Source organism: Myxine glutinosa, chromosome 11 (genome assembly GCF_964187855.1).
Source record: "Myxine glutinosa chromosome 11, kmMyxGlut1.1, whole genome shotgun sequence".
Taxonomy (NCBI): Eukaryota; Metazoa; Chordata; class Myxini; order Myxiniformes; family Myxinidae; genus Myxine; species Myxine glutinosa.
The window spans coordinates 115,654,301-115,674,144 of record NC_136271.1 but is presented as its reverse complement, the minus strand read 5'-3'; the positions used below and the strand labels follow the sequence as shown (position 1 = coordinate 115,674,144).

Below are 19,844 nucleotides of genomic sequence, written 5' to 3'. Positions count from 1 at the left end.
CCAAGTTGTTGCTGCTCACAGGAAGATGTACCCCGATGCCAAGAAGGCAACAGTGGTGAAACAGGCCCAGAAATAGGAGTTACATTTCTCATTATATTTGGGTTTTTTTATATTATGTGATATGGTGTCTCTTCATTTTATGAACTGAACATTTGGATTGTTATCATTGAATATGAGTTTTCATAGCAATATAGTGCTATTTGTGCAGCTATTGTAACTTGTGTTTGCTAGAATACAAAGAAAGTGAGTGGAGGGTGGATTTTCATAAAACAAACTTCTGGTTTTGCTTTCGATCCATATATAGAAAAGTTTTGTAGACACCTTTAGTTTGAAGGCTGATGTGGCACCCCTAAATAAAATCAGATTGCTTTCATATTTGGTGTCTTTTCATTTTGGAACAAAAGGAACAACATAAAGCCATGTCCCAGTAAATATTTAAAAAAAAATATTTTGAGCACCACCCTAATATACATATACACATATATATATACATATACATATACACATATACATATACACATATACATATACACATATATATATACATATATATATATACATATACATATACATATATACATATACACATATATATATACATATATACATACATACATATACACATATATACATACATACATATGTTAGCCATTAAGGTTTAAACCCCATGACTCAATTGATCATAACATCTGAAATTATATATCGTGCTTCTGAAAACCGATTTGAACTCAGCTGCAGGCAGAGGCGGGGGGACAAAATGTGCTTTCGAGACTCGAGGTACAGGGTGGATCCTTAGCCCAATAAACAAGTCCTTGAATGTATGTGCCAGACAGTAGATAATATGCTCACCGCCCACGTACAGGGAAAACATGTTGCCAAACGCCTTCTTCACAAAGGGAATAATTAATTATATATCTTTGTAGTTTCTAGTATGTCTCCTAAATCAAGGATGTAACCAACCTTGGAAAGAAATATAGACATTACACATCCTTTGATAGTTGTGTATTCAGCATGTGTATCCAATCATTCGTCTACCATTTAGCCTAGTGTATGAGAATATTTTCTTCGGCCTGCGCTCGGGTCTGATATGTTTAGATAAAGAGCCAAAAAGGCTCAGCCTATCCTATGCTTACATCTTTTTGTCTAAGTTTGGCCTTCTTCAGGAAGGGACGAGGGAAGGTGGGTCTTTATGGCCCAGGTTTTGCTATGTCTTTAGCGCAGATTCTTGTCTGATATTTTGCTATAAATGAAATGCCTTTTTACTTATTTTTCAGCGAGTGTCTTGAGGAATTGCCCGCTGCGTGTTAGGCGGTGCATTCTCGAGCCTTGCTCCACACTGTGTTTGTAATCGATCCCATTAAACATTGTTGCTCTGATTCTTCTTCTTCTTCCTTCCCTTGAGGTCTTCGACCGACAATTTTGGTGTCAGGAGTGGGATCATCCAGGTGTGCAGACGAGGTGGACCCTCACGTTCCAGGTCGGGAAGGAGGCCTGCCGGCATCAAATTTGGGTAAGCATTTTTGCACATCGAAATTGAAGCCTCCTGCCTTGCTTTGGACGTGTGGACCTCTGTCGGCTGTACTATCTGGCTTGTATTCCGAACCATATTTAGTTTAAACCAGAGCAGCAGTGGGTAATGAATCGATTATACAGGGGGCCCGAGATAAGGAGGGATATCCCTCAGGTAAGCTTCCTGCGTGGGAAGCAGGTAGACCAATATGTGGGTGATAGATAATAGGTGTTAAGTTACTCCGGCGTGAGAACTGCGTTTAAGGTTAGGGATCGGGGGGCGACCCGATCTTAGGACTACCAGGAGGGACTAGCCCAAGAAAAGTAGGACGATGAGTATTTTAAGTTAAGCTACGCACTGGATGTGTTGGAGTGAGCACAGGTATGTTGTGTGCTGAGTGGAAGCGATGCTGCATTGTCGAGCATGCTTCCAAGGAAGACTTTGGGATGCTAGAGTTGGAAGCGTTTTTGTTTTGTATCTCAAGGGAGATATTCGTTATTTCTTATATGTGGAAATAGAAAATGTTTATGTGATTTTTGGAGAATAAAGGGTCAGTCACATGGTATTTGTGTATAAGGGAATGAATGATCTGTCATTGCAGCGTGTATTTGTGTTTATTGTGTGAGTCATTGAAGTGTGTCATGGATTGACAAGGGGTTCCCCAAATTGCCTACAGGCGTTGGGCAATCCGGATGAGTAAAATTGGCAGGGAATAATGAGTATGTTATGGAGAGCATGTGTAGACAGGGCTTTAAAACAAGTGTTCAATTACATCCCCACATTAACGGCTCTCCAAATGTAGCAAGGGAGAATGGGAGTGAAAGTCAAAAATGATAGGCTGTCAACCGACTGGGTGTTTATTCAACGGCATGGCCGGGGCTTGTATTTGGCCGACTTGGGATGGCAGAATGCGTTGAATGAAGGCAAGAATGACATGTGATGCTGACGTGAGTCCAATCGGAAGGATGGATGGTTATGGTTTCACCCGGTCTGTTTATCTGTCTGTCTGTCCGGACACAGAGCTCTTGGGGAGAGCCAGAATGGGTTGGGGTGACCAAGATGAATGTGGACAATATATTAATTGTTTGCCATTGTGAAAATTTGCCCTCGATTTGGGACGAAGACATATGGCATTTGCTGACCGGCTCAGGTCGGCTGGTTTCCTCAGCTCTGGAGGATCAGAGCGGGTGTATATTTCAAGCTGATACTCCTATGACAAATGTTGATACTCCTATGTGATGCGGGGTATGTGTGTGGTGATGGTGTCTGGGGCCTCGGGATTTGCCCCTGCCTATTTGCCGGTCTGTCTGTCTGTCACATTTGACCCTCAGAAAAGGTTTTGTGAAAGGGGTTACACTTGATGGGCCAACTTATAGACAGGAACATGGAATTTGTACAGAATGCAGGCGATAACCCACCTGTGTCTATCTCTGTGTGTGTGTGTCCGTATTTGTCTGGCTTTCTGGCTGTCCATGGAGTCATGTCTCTGAACACTGATTTTGAGGGAGTTGCAGGCGTGATGGAGTTGCAGGTGCGGACCAAAGCGGTGTCCGCGGTATCTACTGGGGGGGGGGGGGGGGACAATGAATGTAAAGTTGTGTATTTCGTTTAAAAACGTTGTGTTAGATTGCTACATGCAGAATGACCCCAATCGAGAAGGTGATTGGGGGCTGGTGAAGATTGGATCGCGGCTCTGCAGACGAGGTGAACAGAACTCCACCAGGTATGTGGGAATCACATCAATTAAATTATTGCTCAAAGGGAGGTGATAGAGCAAAATGAAGAAGATTGTCATGTGGACCGCAAGGCTAACCTCCGCTCTTGCAGGGAAATGGCTTTGGGAGGCTAGTTGTTGTTTTTGGTAGACTCTAGGTTCTAAAACCTAAGGCAAAATGCATAGGAGGGTACAATTGGTGATTGCGGATGGAGATTAGTTAGAGAACTTGGAGACGATTTCGTTATTTTTCAGATAATTTTTCCAGTGGGTTTATACTGGTGTGAAATTCGCGTATCTAGGAAGGAAGGGAAAAAAAATGTCCAGGTATTGATAGGATAACAGTGAAATTTTGAAGTGAAGTGAAGGATAACAGTGAAGTGTTAGTGTGTTCGTTGCGATTTTTGGGAATGGCAGGGTATTGTCGTACATGGATAATTGACTATGCGTTACTAGCAAAACCTCTATATGAGGCGACGAAAAACGACCAGCCACGGATGGTGAACTGGACGGACAATCGAATACGCTGCTACGAAGGACTCAAACGAGCCCTGGTAACGGCCCCAACCTTGGGCCTTCCCGATTATAAAAAGGCCTTCACACTTTTCACCCATGCAGTAGGGGGATTCGCGCAATCCGTGTTAACTCAGACTCATGGAGATAGGGAACGTCCGGTAGCCTATTTCAGCAAAAAGCTTGATGCGGTAGAACAAGGCTTTCCGCTGTGCTTACAAGCCGTGGCGGCTGCCCGATACGCAGTTGAGCGGACGGCCGACATAGTAATGGGACATGCTGTCCTTTTACAGGTACCGCATTGCGTCCATACGCTACTACAACAGCGAAACACACAGCATCTCACAGCCACTCGACTGATGCAATACGAAACGGCATTAATTATGGCACCCAACGTGACGGTGATGCGGTGTACCGTTCTTAACCCAGCGACACTTTTGCCAACAAAGGAGGAGGGAATCCCGCACGTTTGTACGGACGTGGTCCAATTAATATCCACGGTAAGGCCCGACATACAGGACACACCGCTACAGGAAGCCGATCACACCTATTACGTCGATGGTTCAGCCAAACGGGCTTGGGACGGATCCCTGTTATCTGGGTACGCAGTATGCTCGGATACGGAGACGGTCGAAAGCGGCCGCCTCCCGCCCACCTGGTCAGCACAACAAGCTGAACTGTACGCACTCACGAGAGCGTGCGAAGTAAGCGAGGAAAAGGCAGTGACAATTTATACAGACTCGGCATACGCACACGGAGTGGTCCACGACAAAGGGGCCATATGGAAAATGAGAGGGTTCCTCACTTCAGCGGGAGCACTCATTAAAAATGGGGACTTAGTGCGAAATCTGCTTCATAGTATTATGCTTCCACGTGAAATAGCTGTAGTTAAATGCCGAGGTCACCAGCGTACAGACGACGCTGTGGCCCGTGGAAACGCCCGAGCCGACGAAGCAGCAGCACAAGCGGCAAACCAACAGATTGGGTATAATATGCCAGTAGTTACGCGCAAACAGGGCGCTAAAGCGACCGCCCAGACAGACGTTCCGACATCCGCACCTACAGAGTTCGATGTAATACAATTACAAGCCGCGGCCTCAAACGTAGAACATCAAGATTGGATTAAATTGGGAGCTCAGCGCCCCGCGGAAGGACAAATGTGGACGATTAATGACAAACCCGTGGCACCGCGAGCTTTATTGCCATGGTTGGCACGCATGGCGCATCAAAATGGCCATGTGTGCCATAGGGGGGTGATGAGGCAGGTCACTTCCACCTGGGCAGCACCAGGCCTTTCGGCTGCGGTTACCATGGTCTGTCGCTCGTGCGCTATATGTCAACGGCATCGGCGCCAGTGGATATGGCAGCACTTGAATTACCTATCATGGATGACATGCTTCTAAAGTTTTGCATAGGTCTATCCCATGTGGCGCGCAGCATACATGAACGTGTTCGGGAGGCCCTGCCGGAGCCAGCAAGCAAGCCTATCCACACCTTCGAGGCAGGAGATTACGTGCTGGTGAAGCATTTCACCCGTAAGACTGCGCTCGAACCAAGGTGGACGGGGCCATACCAAGTTCTTCTGATCACACCAACAGCGGTGTTTTGTGAGGGCAAGTCGTCCTGGGTACATGCCACACATTGTAAGTTGGCCATACCCACAAACACAGACACCTCAAACGCACCACCACAGATCGAGGATGCTGCACCACCGCCTGTTAGGGGTGGCAATCACACTTAGTTTAATATACCGCTTTGCCAGCACTGGGGACATGAGGGCATGGGCGAACACGGAGACATATGCATATGGCGACCAAACCGTTAAGGTCTACCGGCAGAGAGTTATCTGGGGCCACAGGCTAAAACAGGTGTCTGCAACAGGTGCATGGGATGCTTAGAGAGGTATTAGAGGACATTGGATTGACTTTAAATTGAAATGAAAATTGAAAGGGTGGATTATGAAAATGAATTTGTTCAAATAATCGTGGCATCTGTGGGATGCAACAATTTTGTGCCAGAATAGTGTATGGGAGCCGTCATCTGGGAAGCGTCGTTAAATGGCAGTAGGTTTAGACAGATATTGAAAGGGTTCGTGCAATGTCATTTTGGGGCTTATGGCTCGCCATTGTCTGTCTGCCAGTTATGGTGGGCAGAGGGAAGAGGGAGTGATACTGCTCTGGCCTCTTGCTCGGCAGAATTGAGTATTGCTGGTTTTACCCCTGTTCAAAATTGAGCTCTCGAGAGCTGATTAACATTAGGATGCATCTCTCAAGGGACCCCTGGGTGGTCTCGAGAGCTGAGGTGTGAAATATGATGACGTTGTCTTATGGACACTTTGTGAGTGGCTAGACACGTGCCTGAAAGGGGAAATTGTATTCATAACTCATGTGGGTTGTGTCTGAAGAAAAGGTTTAAAAGGAAGTGTGAAGAAGGTCATGGAAAGTGCAAAGATGATTGGAGTGGAAAGTCGAATCAGATGGATTATTTGTCAATGACAGGTGACTGCAGGAATTGATGAGAAAGTGGAGGAAAAGGTTATAAAAGTTAATGGAAAAGACAAGAAATAAAGGAAAGTGGTTAGTTATGGACTGTTGTTTCATGATAAGAAGGTGATACAAGGGGTTGGCTTGCACTGGGGGGGAAATGGTTGGTAAATCATGTATTATTAGATGTAGGGAAGATGATTAAAAGGAAGGTATTTTCGGAAATTGGTGAAAGTAAATATGGCATTCGAATTTCCAGACACGACACAGGAAATGCGGCTATGAATAAGCCAACCATCTGAGAGATAAGGTAACTAAATGCCAATTGGTGGGACGGGGGGCTAGGAATTTGATCATGGTGTGTGTAAGAAAGTATTTTTCAGGATGGACAATGAAGAAACCGCCGTCGGAAGACCATGATCTTGACCATAGAGGCCGTCGACCTGAATGGGTCCTTCAACAAGGCAGATGTGACCGGCGCTTCAGAATTTTGTATTGATTTTTGTGATGACTGTGATACTTGTGTTGAAAAATCCCTTGTGGGAACTGGCTGATGCCTGTATTGATTTTTGTGATGACTGATACTTGTGTGGTAAACCCCTTGCGTGTACTGGCTAACGCCTCTTATGTATTATGAATGATTGGCGAATAGATAGTCTCGCATTAGTAATGGAACGAATTGGAAACGAAACCCGAATCGCAGAACTACAATTGGAAAACGAATTAGTGCATATGCGAACGATGGTGATGCAGAATCAAGTGGCTTTGGATATGTTGTTGGCAGAAAAGGAAGGAGTATGTGGGGTAATCGATGAACCTATTGATGCTTGGGATTCTGATAATGATTATTTTAGTTGGGACGATTATACCTGTGATTTAGAAAGTGTAGGTTCTTTTAAAGGTTATTGCTATTATGCCAGCAGTAAGGAGCGGATGGCAAACATGTATCCGGGAGAACCACCCTCACCACCACTTACACCACCCGTAACAACCACTTTGGGATCGTCTCAGCTTAAAACACCCAACACTTTGAATACTGACGTTGACACAGACTATGTGGAGATGGAGATTTGTGATTATGAGGAGATGGATATTGGTGATGACGAATGTGCAACCTTTTCTTCCACAGAGCAATCACATGTACAAGGCTTGATGGCATTGGACGTCGATTGTTTGCCCTAATTCGCGAGGACCACGCCTGCATAAGGAGGGCCCTAAATCTGGCTGGCAACCGGGTCGCACCTACGCCGCTGCGAGGGTGGATTCGGAATCCGGCCGGGCGGCAGCAATCTCTTGACCAGGCGCCGTCGCGAATTATGGCTAACAATTTATGCGTTGAATGTTAGACGGCCAGTTAGGGCCGATATCTTTCTTTGAGCATGCGTGACGCTGTGTCGCGCCTGGCATGTGACTAATTAGGATGCTGACCACTGGGGTATACGGTGTCTTTCCAAGGAGTTGTCTTGTAAAGACAAAGGAAGGAACTGTTAGCCATTAAGGTTTAAACCCCATGACTCAATTGATCATAACATCTGAAATTATATATCGTGCTTCTGAAAACTGATTTGAACTCAGCTGCAGGCAGAGGCGGGGGGACAAAATGTGCTTTCGAGACTCGAGGTACAGGGTGGATCCTTAGCCCAATAAACAAGTCCTTGAATGTATGTGCCAGACAGTAGATAATATGCTCACCGCCCACGTACAGGGAAAACATGTTGCCAAACGCCTTCTTCACAAAGGGAATAATTAATTATATATCTTTGTAGTTTCTAGTATGTCTCCTAAATCAAGGATGTAACCAACCTTGGAAAGAAATATAGACATTACACATCCTTTGATAGTTGTGTATTCAGCATGTGTATCCAATCATTCGTCTACCATTTAGCCTAGTGTATGAGAATATTTTCTTCGGCCTGCGCTCGGGTCTGATATGTTTAGATAAAGAGCCAAAAAGGCTCAGCCTATCCTATGCTTACATCTTTTTGTCTAAGTTTGGCCTTCTTCAGGAAGGGACGAGGGAAGGTGGGTCTTTATGGCCCAGGTTTTGCTATGTCTTTAGCGCAGATTCTTGTCTGATATTTTGCTATAAATGAAATGCCTTTTTACTTATTTTTCAGCGAGTGTCTTGAGGAATTGCCCGCTGCGTGTTAGGCGGTGCATTCTCGAGCCTTGCTCCACACTGTGTGTTTGTAATCGATCCCATTAAACATTGTTGCTCTGATTCTTCTTCTTCTTCCTTCCCTTGAGGTCTTTGACCAACACATATACATATATACATACATACATACATATACATATATACATACATACATACATACATACATACATATATACATACATACATATATATATATATATGTATATATATATATATATATATATATATATATATATATATATATATATATATATATATATATATATATATATATATATATATATATATATATATATATATATATATATATACATACAGTCACGTGAAAAAGTAAGTACACCCCATGTAAAGTTTTGACTTTTTCAACATATTTCAACATACAGCTATTTGATCTTCATTTCAACAATATTGAGAGATAAAGGTGATACAATATAACAAATATCATGAAACATTTACATTTTGTAGTCCATTGTATAATTTAAATAAACATAAATGCAAATTTCGCATGTGGAAAAAGTAAGTACACCCTTGGCTCTAATAGGTGGTATTGCCCCCTTTGGCAGAAACAACCTCAAGTAGGCGTTTCTTATAACTGTCTACCAGTCTCTGTCATCGACTGGGAGAAATTTTTGCCCACTCCTCCATGCAGAATTATTTCAGCTGTGCGATGTTTGAGGGGTTTCTTGCATGCACATCTCGTTTCAAATCCCCCCACAACATCTCGATGGGATTGAGATCTGGGCTTTGACTTGGCCATTCCAGAACCTTCCATTTCTTTCTTTTCAGCCATTCCTTGGTGGATTTACTGGTACGTTTAGGGTCATTGTCATGTTGCAAGGTCCACCTTCGGTTGAGCTTCAACTTTCTGACAGATGGCCTCACATTATCCTCAAGCACCATCTGGTACAATGAAGAATTCATAGTGGATTATATGATGGTGAGCTGCCCAGGCCCTGATGCAGCAAAGCTGCCCCAAACCATAATATTTCCACCACCATGCTCTACATTTGGTATCAGGTTCTCTGTGGTCAAATGCTGTTTTTGGTTTTCGACAAACATGTCTTCTGATACTGTGGCCAAATAGTTCGACCTTTGACTCATCTGTCCAGAGCACATTGTTCCAGAAGTGCTGGTCTTTGCCGAGGTGTTCATTGGCAAACTTTAGTCTTGCCCTGATGTTTTTTCTGGACAGAAAAGGTTTCCTCCTGGCACACCTCCCATGTAGATCAAATTTGTGCAGCCTCTTTCTAATGGTAGACTCGTGCACTTTGACATCAAAAGTGGCAAGAGCTACCTTTAGGTCCCGTGATGACATTCTGGGGTTCTTAGAGACTTCTTTCAGCATCTTGCGGTCTGCTCTCGGGCTGAACTTGCTGGGGCGGCCTGGCCTGAACAAGTTGGCAGTTGTTTGGAATCTTCTCCACTTGTAGATGATCTTCGGGACAGTCGAATGATTGATTTCAAATTGTTTGGAGATCTTTTAAAATCCCTTCCAAGACTCGTAGGCATGTATAACCTTCTTTCTGAAGGCCTCAAAGAGCTCTTTTGATCTAGGCATGGTGACGCCACACACTTCAACAACAAAGAGCAAACCAAACTAAAGGTCTGAGGTTTAAATAAGACAGGTTCCTCCAAGATGTTCTCGAACGATGTTCTAATCATTTGCACCTGAGCTGGTGCACCTGATTCTAATTTTAGGTATTTGAAGTAGTGATAAATGTAGGGGTGTGTTTACTTTTTCCACATGCGAAATTTGCATTTATGTTTATTTAAATTATACAATGGACTACAAAATTTAAATGTTTCATGATATTTGTTATATTATATCACCTTTATCTATCAATATTGTTGAAATGAAGATCAAATAGCTATATGTTGAAATATGTTGAAAAAGTCAAAACTTTACATGGGGTGTACTTACTTGTACTCACTTCCGCTTCCGGTCCGGTATGAAGAGGACGCAGGCGTCACATGCTCGCCGCTTCTTCGACCGGGCCACTGTCAGTTGCTTGCTTTTTTGGTGGTCGTGCGGATTTTTGGGCCATTGAGTCTGCCCTCTGCATAGCCCCGGCTCTGCTCCCTGCTTCGCCTGCCCGGCTCCTTCGCCTGCTCGCTGTTTCCTCGTGCACGCTCTCGTGGGTTGTGACCATCGCAGCGGTTTCCCGCCGTGATCTAGATTTGTAGCGGCGGCGGTCGATTGCCACTGCATGTGCCGCTTTGCCGTGATCAACCTTGGCCTCGTGATCGTCTTTGCTCCTGCCTGCCCTCTGCTTGGTCCCGGCTCTGCTCCTGGCTTCACCTACCTGGCTCCTTCGTTTCCTCGGGCCCGCTCCCGTGGGTTGGGACCATTGTTTCACCTCCTCAACCTTGGCCTCATCTCGTCTCTCCGCTCCTGCTTGGCATGGCTCTGCGGTACTCCGCCGCAAGGCTCCTTCTGCTCAATACCCGCTCCACCCCATCATGCATCTCTGCCATCAAATCAAATGGACTCCTCCGACGATCCAGGTACATTCACCGTGGCTCCGGTCGTAAGTTTGTATATTTGCAATCAGGTCACTCCATCCCCGTCCTCTGGTCGGCTCAGCACACTCTCACTCTTCGTCCCAGCGCACCTGGTCACAGCAACGCACACAATCGCACCTCCTGCCTACGAACCCTGGCTAAATCACCTGAATTCATCCCTGCTGTTCAAAACAACATCAAGCTCACCCTGTTCAACACCCGGTCCCTCAACAACAAATGCCTCATCCTGAACGAATACATCCTGGATAACAAACTGGACTTTCTCTGTCTCACCGAAACCTGGCAACAACCTCTGGACTACTACACACTCAACCTCACCACACCCAATGGATATTCCTACGTCAATAAACCACGCTCGGGGGGCCGAGGTGGTGGAATTGCCGTTATCCACCGTCAAGACATCAGGACCAGCCTCATCCCCATCGCCTCATCCTCATCATTGAACACCTGGCATTTAAACTCTCTGGTCGCACACAGTCAGTCATGGCTGTCGTCTACCGCCCTCCCAAACCACACCCATCATTCCTGTCTGACTTCTCCTACTTTCTGACCCAGCTATGTTCCCTCTCCCCCTCAATCCTCCTCCTTGGTGATTTCAATATCCACATGGACTCCACTGACTCCACAATAACCACTGACTTCACTGATTTACTCACCTGCTTTAACCTCACTCAACATGTCGACTTTCCTACCCATATCCGTGGTCACATTTTGGACCTTGTCTGCCCCACTGGATTAAATTTGCACCATCTCTCTGGCTCCGACCTCACCCTCTCTGACCACTTAGCTATCACTATGACCATCAACATCCCCACCCCAACACCAAGACATTATCGCACTATCAACTTCCGTAAGCGAAACGCTCTTTCACCTACCTCATTCTCATCCACCCTCTCTGAAAAAATGTCCACTTCTCCCTTCGTTGACCTCCACACCCCTTCTGACCTCACCGCCTACTACAACCACACTCTCTCCTCCTGCCTTGACCAGCTTGCGCCTGTAAAAACCAAAACAGTTTCTTTCACCCATTCTGCTCCCTGGTTTACCTCTGAACTCCGCCTGATGAAAACTCGTGCCCGATGAAAACTCGTGCTCGCCAACTTGAAAGACTCCGCAATAAAACAGGTCTCACAGTTCACTCCCAAGCCTACAAGGACCACCTACAACACTACAAAGATGCCCTCTCCCGCGCCCGCTCCGCCTACTACTCTAAAATTATCCACTCTGGCTCCGGAAACCCAAAAGCACTCTTCTCGACAATAAACAAACTCCTCCGCCCCCTGAACACCACCACCCAGTCATTCACAGAAGACAACTGCATCTCCTTCCTCTCTTTCTTCCAACGCAAAATTGACAACATCTACAACAGCTTGACCACCGCCGCGCCCGCTCCCCATCCAACCACCTGCCCCCCCCCTTGTCCTGCCATCCCCTGTCTCGGTTCTCCCCAATCTCCCCTACTGACCTCTCTGAACTCCTCATAGGAATGAAAACTGCCACCTGCACTCTTGACCCCATCCCCTCCAGCTTTGTCAAGGCCTCCCTTCCTGCTCTCTCTCTCCACTTATCATTGCAACAATAAACTCCTCCCTGTCTACAGGCATCGTCCCACCTTCCCTCAAAATTGCTGCTGTTACCCCCATTCTGAAAAAACCTGGACTCAACCCTGACACCCTAAACAACTTCAGACCCATCTCCAACCTACCCTTTCTGTCAAAAGTTTTGGAACGCGCTGTAGCCACTCAACTCAAACATCACCTCTCTGCCAATAACCTGTATGAAACATTCCAATCCGGATTCCGCTCCAACCACAGAACTGAAACTGCTCTCCTCAAAATCACCAACGACCTTCTCCTCTCCTCTGACGCTGGCAACCTCAACATTCTCGTCCTCCTCGACCTCAGCGCTGCCTTTGACACCATCGATCACACCATCCTCCTCACCCGACTTGAATCCACCTTTAACGTTACCGGCACTGCCCTCTCTTGGATTAAATCATACCTCTCTGACAGACGCCCGTTCATCTCCATCAATAACTGCAAATCCTCCACTGCTCCCCTCCCCCAAGGTGTCCCCCAAGGTTCAGTTCTTGGCCCCCTCCTCTTCATCCTTTACCTGTCCCCCCTCGGTCACTTAATCCGCCGTCATGGTCTCCAATTCCACTGCTTCGCCGATGACATCCAGCTTTACATCTCCACCAAGTCCGTTTCCACCGACACCCACTCTATCCTGACAAACTGCATCACTGAAATAAAATCCTGGCTTCAAATCAACTTCCTCAAGCTTAACTGTGATAAATCTGAAATAATCATCATTGGCCCAAAAACGCTCACAAAATCCACCCATAACTTTGCCCTCAACATCGACGGTTTCCCAGTATCCACCTCCCCTCACATCCGGAATCTTGGCGTCATCTTTGACCAAACCCTTTCCTTCGACAAATACACTAAACAGATCACAAAATCAGCCTTCTTTCACCTGAAAAACATTGCCCGTCTCCGCTCATCCCTCTCCTCCACGGCTGCAGAAACCCTCATCCACGCCTTCATCACCTCCCGTCTGGACTACTGCAATAGCCTCCTCTATGGTTCACCCTCAAAAATCACCAATAAACTCCAATACATTCAGAACTCCGCTGCCCGTCTACTCACCCATTCCCGGACCCGTGACCACATCACCCCCGTCCTTTACAAGCTTCACTGGCTCCCCATCCCCCAGAGAATCCAGTACAAAATCCTCCTCTTGACATACAAAGCCCTCCATAACCTGGCCCCATCCTACCTGGCTGACCTCCTCTCCAGACACACTCCCACCCGCAACCTCCGCTCTGCTGGTACCAACCTCCTGACCCCCTCCATCCGGACCAAATTCAGATCCTGGGGGGACAGGGCCTTCTCCATCGCTGCTCCCACCCTCTGGAACTCACTACCTCACACCATCAGAGACTCCTCCTCACTCACCACATTCAAAACATCACTAAAGACCCACCTGTTCAACACTGCATTCAACATTCAACCCACAGCATTTAACCCCTGACTATCTCTTCTCCTTCTCCCTCCTTTTGCTTTAAATATTTCCCTATTGATTCTTGTCTTTTTGCAATTGTTGTTTTCATGTATTGTTATGCATTATGTTTTCCACTCTGTCAAAGCGCCTTTGGGCTTCTTGAAAAGCGCTATACAAAATAAATGAATTATTATTACTAGGGCATGCCCGTACTATATATAAGCTAGGACGTGCCCGTACGTGGGTGCCCGTTCCTTGCCAAAAAAAAAAAAAAAAAATTTGTGTAGGGGTGTGTGTGTGTAAACATCCTAGGGCGTGCCCGTACGTGGGTGCAAAAAAACATGCGTGCAAACAACAACAACAAAAAAAAACTTTGAAACCACGTGGCAGTAACGACCACAGAACCCCCCCCCCCCCCCCCCCCCTCTATTTACATGAATGGTTTGGTCCATTCGCAACGACCACAGAACCCCCCCCTCTATTTACATGCAATGGTTTGGTCCAAAGCGAACGGTTTGGTCCATTCGATGTGATTCGATGATTCGATGTGAATGGTTTGGTCCATTCGCAACGACCACAGAACCCCCCCCCCCCCTCTATTTACATGAATGGTTTGGTCCATTCGCAAAGCCAAAGCGAACGACCACAGAACCCCCCCCTCTATTTACATGAATGGTTTGGTCCATTCGCAAAGCCAAAGCGAACGACCACAGAACCCCCCCCCCCTCTATTTACATGAATGGTTTGGTCCATTCGCAACGCCAAAGCGAACGGCGAACGGCTAAATCGCCATAGCTCGGTAAGTACTTGTCCGATTAATTTCAAACCTTGAAAAGGCACATCCTCGGGTCCCCAGCAATATACCTGGCAAGTTTCAAGTATATCGGACCGGTAGTTGTCGAGAAACAGCGGTCACAGACAAACGTACAGACGTACAGACGTACAGACGTACAAACGTACAAACGTACAGAGATTACTGGAATTATAGATAGATTATTACTTTTTCACGTGACTGTATATACTAGCTTGGCTCAGCTCGCTGCGCTCGCCTCACCAAGTGTCGTTACTGAGGAACGGGCTTATTTTAGCTGAGAATAATGACTGTACCTGAGTTGCTGTGTTGTCATGATTTACCTACCAATCAAAATACAAAATTATTTTGCACAAATGTATTTGTTGTGTTTGTGATATTACATTTTTATAGGCAATTTAGGTTGAAGATTCAGGTTGAATGTTTATTTTTTCAAGAAAGAACCCCTCAGCACATACATAGGGGAGGGGGAGGTGCAGACTGGAGGTTTGGGACGATTACACCTCACCACCACGTAATTCAAAACACCACCACCAAGTAATTTAAAACACCTCACAGCCATAAAACACGTAATAAATACACCTCACCACCACGAAATTGAAAACACCTCACAGCCATAAAACACGTAATAAAAACACCTCAGCCATAAAACACGTAATAAAAACACCTCAGCCATAAAACACGAAATAAAAACACCTCACAGCCATAAAACACGAAATAAAAACACCTCACAGCCATAAAACACGTAATAAAAACATCTCACCACCACGAAATTAAAAACACCTCACAGCCATAAAACACGTAATAAAACACCTCACAGCCATAAAACACGTAATAAAACACCTCACAGCCACAAAATTAAAAACACCACCACCACGTCATTTAAAAACACCTCACCACCACGTAATTAAAAACACCTCACCACCACGTAATTAAAAACACCTCACCACCGCGTAATTATAAATACCTCACCACCACGTAATTCAAAACACCTCACCACCACGTAATTCAAAACACCTCACCACCATGTGATTTCAAAACACCTCAGCACCATGTGATTTAAAAACACCTCACCACCACGTCATTTAAAAACACCTCACCACCACATAATTCAAAATACCTCACCACCACATGATTCAAAACCTCCACAACGTTATTAAAAACACTTCACAACCACGGAAACAAAAGTTTGAGGGAGTCGTTAAGTGACAACACAGACACTGCTACAGAGCAACTACAGACTACAACTACAGACCAATCAGTCTTCTCCCAATTATCAGCAAAGTCATGGAATCCATCGTTGCTTCGGATATGAAATCTTTCCTCTTCTCCAATGGCTTGATCTCTGATCATCAATTTGGTTTCAGACCAGGTCACTCTACTCTGGACATCCTGCTTCTGCTTTCTCAACAATGGATGGAGGTCCTCAATGCCAAACAGGAAATTAGAGCTGTCTCCCTTGACATATCACGTGCCTTCGATACGGTCTGGCACCCCGCTCTGCTCACCAAACTCTCCTCATTTGGTATCCATGGAAATCTCCACGCATGGCTGGTGGACTTCCTCTCTAGTCGTAGTCAACGTGTGGCCCTGAATGGGTCTCTCTCATCTCCTCTTCCTGTTCAGGCTGGAGTTCCCCAAGGCAGTGTTCTGGGCCCTGTGTTTTTTCTGGTCTTCATCAATGATCTCTCTGACTCTCTTGAAAATCCTCTCTATCTCTTTGCTGATGACTCTACTCTCTGTCGCTCCATTCCTCATCCCTCAGATCGGCAGTCTGCAGCCTCCTCACTCTCTGCAGACCTGGACAAAATCACAGACTGGGCAAACAAGTGGAACATGTCTTTCAATCCTGACAAATCTCACACTCTTATGATGTCTCTCCGAAAAGACCGACTGGACAACCCTCCCATCCACTTTCTGAATAATCCTCTCCAAGAAGTTCTGTCACTCAAGCTTCTGGGTCTCACTATCTGCCATGATCTTTCCAGGGAAAACTACATTTCAAATCTGGCCTCCAAATCCAGTCGCCGAATGGGCATCCTCCGTCGTGCGAAGTCCTTCCTTGGCACACCTGAGCTCCTCACCACATACAAGGCTTTCATCCGCAGCTCAATGGAATACTGTTCTCCCCTCTGGGCCGGTGCTCCTGCCTCACACCTAGCTCGTCTTCACGCTGTTGAAACCAAAGCGTTCAGAATCATTGGAATCTCCCGTGATGAAGCTAACTCCGAGGGCCTTTCACTCACTCACCGCAGGCAGGTTGGTGGTCTTTCTGTCTTCTACCGACTCCTTTCCGGCCTTGCCCTCCCCCCCCCCCCCAGCTCTCTCTGGGCTCTGTCCCCCAAATATTCCTTCAGGTCGCACAAGATCTGCCTGCAACCTTCTTATGGTTAAACTGCCAAAATCAAGACTCTCTGCTCACCTTCACTCCTTCATTCCTCTTTTCTCCCACCTCTGGAACAAACTCCCTCACTCTCTTCAATCCCACTCCTCCCTCCAGGTCTTTAAAACAGCTGTTCTCCACCATCTCTTATCTTCCCCCATCCAAAACCTTGATCTTTTCTTCCCCCGCTAATTTCACCCCAAATCCACTTTTTTGAAATACCAACTTCTTTCCTGGAAGTCCCTTGTGTCCTTGTGTTTTATACTTCTGCCACCCCGCCCCCCCCCCCCCCCTTCCCACGCCTCCTCCCCCAAAGCCCTGTCCCTCCCACACATCTCTCGATGTCCCTGCTCTCAAATGTTGTTTGTGTGCTTCCCCTTCTCTCCCCATCTTGTCTACTGCTCCCTCTTTTTATACATTTTGTTTGTCCGTTTGATTTGTTTGTGTGATAAATGTTCGCTCTTTCACGAACCTCGATTCTGTATCCCCCCCAAAAAAAAAAAAAAACTGCCCAGATGTGTAGATATATAGATAAATGACTGTACCCGAGTTGCCGTTTTGTCATGGTTTAAACTTTAAACCAATCATAATTCAAACAATAATTCAAAATATTCAACATTCAAATGTATTTGTAATATACGTGATATCACATTTTATAAACAATTGAAGTTGAAAACTTAAGTTCAAAAAAAAAGATTTCCCCCAAAAAATTCCAAAAAATAAAAAATAAAAAAATTCGACAATTTTTTCAAAAGAAATACCCTTAGGACATACCGACGGGAGAGATATGTGCATACCAGAAGTTTGGTACGATTTCACAAAAGTTTGAGAAAGTAGTTCAGTGACAACACAGGACAACACAACACAGACACTGCACAGATATATATATATATATATAGATATAGATAAACACATACATACATATACATACATATTGTTACGGACGCGGTTAAAGATGTTATTTTGACCGAGCAGTGGTATTACCGCGACCGAACAGTGCTTCCTTGATTAATACCCGATTTGCCCCAAACTTTGGCCGGATCGCGCCACCGCTATTCAATCGGGAAAACTCTAAAGCGACCGAATACAAAGAGGAAAAGGAATAAGACGAGAAGACGTACAGAAGAGTAATTGGATTTATTATTTACACATATAAGTAGGAAGAAAGCAGTCACGTTTATTTACAGACGAGATTAGATACACAGTGCAACGCTAGCTTACCTACAGTCTTAATTAACCCAGGGACAGAACAAACAAGGACAGACTCACGCGGGGAATGATGATATTGATAGGACTGGCGGGAGATGGATGGCTGGCGGGATAGGGAGGTCCAACTGGTCCTGCAACCGATCGACTCGTTGGGCAGCCGCCGCTCCTTCGCGGCCCTGCTCCAAACTGCCGTCCAGGCCTCACGCTGCGGTGGCTGCAGTTTCGGTGGCTCCAGCTGCAGCAAATGCAGTTGCGGTGGCTCGAGCTGCAGCAAGTGCAGTTTCAGTGGCTCGAGCTGCAGTGAGTGCAGTTTCGGTGGCTCGAGCTGCAGTGAGTGCAGTTTCGGTGGCTCGAGCTGCAGTGAGTGCAGTTTCGGTGGCTCGAGCTGCAGTTCAACCCTGGACTTCTTCTCGTCTCTCTGTCAAAGCTCATCTCTTTTTGGAAACGCCCTGCCTGCGGGTTATATAGGCCCCGCCCCTCAACCTTCGCGAACCTCCTCGATGTTTCTCTCCACACCCTCTCCAAGTCCAACCCCTTGTTCGTGGTTGGTTGAGTGGGGCTGACTCACTCCTCCCCTCTATGACGAGGTGGGGACCCGCCTTTCTTCCCCAACCCTGCCTCGTGGTCAATGGCGGATGAAGAGAAAACCGCCCAAAATGCAGTTGGCAATGCGAATGGCAATTGACGAAAAGGGGGAATGGAAGTTTTGGGAGTGGGAATGAAGGGAATCTATCTCTTTCACTGGTGCAATGGAGTATTTCAATTAATGGGAGACACAGCCTTACCCTAAAACACATAATAAGATATAACTATCGAACAGGGGTATTCTATGATTGGCTGTGGTGTGGATGCTTTATGGACTAATTATGGGACGCCCTTTGACCTTTACACAGCTCCGGAGGCAGGAGGCGCAGAATAAACAATAATAATAATACACACAATCAAAAAAAATACAGTCCTCATATCCGCAACAATATGTACATATAAACGCAGCTATACAAACATAGATATATTATGTACTTGTAAGTACATGTGAAAGCTATTTTATATTTAAAGTTATAACCTTAACCTATAAGCAATTGACTGGTTTTCCAACTGCCCGGATCATCAGCTGGGCACCGTTTTTCATCGAGCTTTCAATCCTTTCAGCCCAGAACCTCTCCAAACAGCGGGTCCACAACCCTGACCGCAGGTCTACATCAGTAGATTACTCAACATCAATGGACCCACAACCTCAAAGTTGTGTCCAGACAGTTAATAGTCAACACAGCAATGCAATATGCTTATTCAAACTTATATAATTGCTACTTTTATTTTAAGTATTAACACAAACTAATAACTCAAATCATAAATCACTTTATATAACAATATACTAAGCGATAAATACTCCACCGGACAGACATGTCCATTACACAGCACCAACATCCAACCATCGACTCAAACTGCCATTCAAATATTGAAACTGTCATCCACAACCGATTGCACCACGCTGAACTTCGTATCCTAGCAACCACCAACCAATCACATTAATGCT

General features: G+C 45.6%; 2 protein-coding genes across 7 annotated transcripts in view; both read right to left on the bottom strand.

The window, feature by feature from the left end:
- The window catches only part of ICE1 (interactor of little elongation complex ELL subunit 1), a 524,149-nt gene that overhangs the window by 70,205 nt on the left and 434,100 nt on the right, over nt 1–19,844 (bottom strand). The window lies entirely within an intron of this gene.
- AHCY (adenosylhomocysteinase) overlaps nt 1–19,844 on the bottom strand; it is a gene marked incomplete at its 3' end in the record, with an annotated part of 390,713 nt that overhangs the window by 158,799 nt on the left and 212,070 nt on the right.